A 2,655-nucleotide genomic window follows, 5' to 3' on the forward strand; every position below is an offset into this window, starting at 1 on the left:
AGCGCACAGAACAGACGCACTGTTTCCGGTCGAGAAACATCAATATTTTTTTAACAAACGAACAACACAAATTATTATCCCAGAAATGAAATCACATTTCATTAAAAAATCGGCATTTGGTTCCACTGTTGTCTGAGCATTTGCTACTTGTGCGAAAATTATCTTATAAATATTCAAAAATTTGCTAATTTCTTTTTTAGTGAGAATTTTTGTTACAATTTTATTAGGAAGAAAAATATAAATATCCCATGTACATAACTATATAAAAAAAATAAATAAATAAAAACAAAAAAATTAAAAAAAAAAAAAATTGCTGTTTTACCCTAATGAATGCCCCAAAAAGTACAGAATTGAATAGAATTTTTACAAATGAAATGATTACAATGATCAGGGAAAGACATGTCGATCGAAAGTATATCAGCTAATGCATAACATTGCTCATTCTATCAAAAATCTTATGACAATACTATTTCAGGTTTTAAAAAATTACAATGTATAAAAATATATTATTACTATAACATATTTTCTTCAATATATATGTCCCCAAAATTAAATAAGAATACATGTCCCATTTCATACTTTGGACCGGTCCCTTATGTACATTTACATATATATATATATATATATATATATATATATATATATATATATATATATATATATATATATATATATATATATATATATATATATATATATATATATATAATATTTGTATTTTTTGAAAATCAATCTTTAAATCAATTTTTGTGACCATGCATTTTGAAACATCATTAACATATCTCAGTACCCATTTTTGTTTTTCAAGACCACTATACTTGACAAATCATGAGAAAATTTTGCAACTTTGAAACAAGTCATAAGTAATTGCAATTTTATGAATTAGGATGGTCCATCCAGATACCCTTTTAACCGGTTTAACCGGTCCATAATTCCATATTTGGTGTAAATCCTCCCCCCCCCCCCTTCCTTCTGAGAATTTTTTTTAGACTCACAATTTTTTATTAAAGTAGCAAATTTGGTGTCAGAAAAAAGGGGGGTGGGGTGGGGTGCAATCTGATTAAAATCAGATCCTTTGATCCGCTCAAATAGATCGCTTCACCTTATGTAGCGATCTATGTGAGCGGATCAAAGGATCTGATTTTAATCAGTTTAGGGTGGGGTGGGGGGTTACACTAAACATTGGTCAGGTGCCTGCGATTTAAGCTCTGCAAATAAAGTACATGTATATTTCTATGATTCGAATCTTGTACATTCTCCATGCTAATTTTCATTGTTATCAAGAATCAAAATGAACACGAGGAATATACTGACTTTATTACCAGATTATATATATAGAATAGAATAGAATGGGATTTATTACCATATCAGGGCCCAATGGGCATTAACATATAACATGTATGTAAGAGGGAGAAAATTTATATTTAAAATTTTATTATTTGTTAATATAAAAAGAAATAAGTATTGGATTTTTCGGGATTTGAACCGAGGGCCTTTTCCTCTGGGCCAAGTAGTGTTACCACTGGACCAGCGTGATTTGCTTACATTGTACTATTTCACATAACATTGGAATTAGCATGGGATTTAAATTTCTAGTATTTACTGAAAAGATTTATTTTTTATTAATTGTCATTATTTTCAGTTCTTATTAAAAGTAATGTTATATTATGAAAAGCTCTGAAATAATTGTAAACATTTTTTGTGATGTCACATGATATATATCCTGTTGCATGCTGGTCATTTCTTGTGCTTTCCTAGCCATTGTTGGCAGCAAGTTCAGCAAGTTATCAAGAATGAATATTCATTAATGAGCCAGATGGTGTAATATGCTGTAAAGTGTAAACGTCACATATGCCCCTTGCTTAGGAAACATTGTCAACTTATGGAATAAAGAAACTTGAACACAATCACCGTGTTACATGTATAATAACAGATATCATAATATGTAATTACGGATTAAAGGGAGGGGGCTTTTACAATGTAGCAAAACATCTGGAGGGTGATGATTTTCTATGAATCAATGAGGAAATGTTTCTTACATGTATATAATAAACTTTTCCGGGGAGAGAGGATACTTTTGAGTTAAGTATCCAGAGGAAGGTTTGCTATTAGCAATTATTCAGTCCGATGAGGGAGGTTTATGTACTTATCATAAACAGTGTCACTTTTTTTTATTATTAATTTATACAATATCTTGTTAAAATGACACTTGCAAGAAAAAAAAAAATCTCAGAGCGGGGGTGGGGGTGGGGGGTTCCGAACTCCCCCCTCCCCCAACTTCCCTGAATCCGCCACTGAGTGATTACCTGATACATGGTGGAATTTAAGCTAAGTATCAACTACCAGAGAGAGTCATTTTCCAAATCCATTATATAAATATATATGAAGATAATTTAAAACACACACATACACTTGACCCTTACCCCCCCCCCCCCCCCCAACACACACACACACACAAACACCAATTACAACACTCACATTTTAAAGTCTTAGTGTTAGTTTTGGCTTTATATTGCTTTTCTGATTTTTTTTGTGTTGTTTTTGTTTGTTTGTTTGTTTGTTTTTGGTTTTTTTTCATGAAAAGTACCCACTGGGCCTCCATAGAATCAAACGTTTTTCCAATCATGAACTCAAGCGTCTTTGTGACGGTGATTC

This window comes from Saccostrea echinata, unplaced genomic scaffold (assembly GCF_033153115.1).
Source record: "Saccostrea echinata isolate AGI-Se365-2 ecotype Australia unplaced genomic scaffold, CSIRO_AGI_Sech_v1 ptg000009l, whole genome shotgun sequence".
Lineage (NCBI taxonomy): Eukaryota > Metazoa > Mollusca > Bivalvia > Ostreida > Ostreidae > Saccostrea > Saccostrea echinata.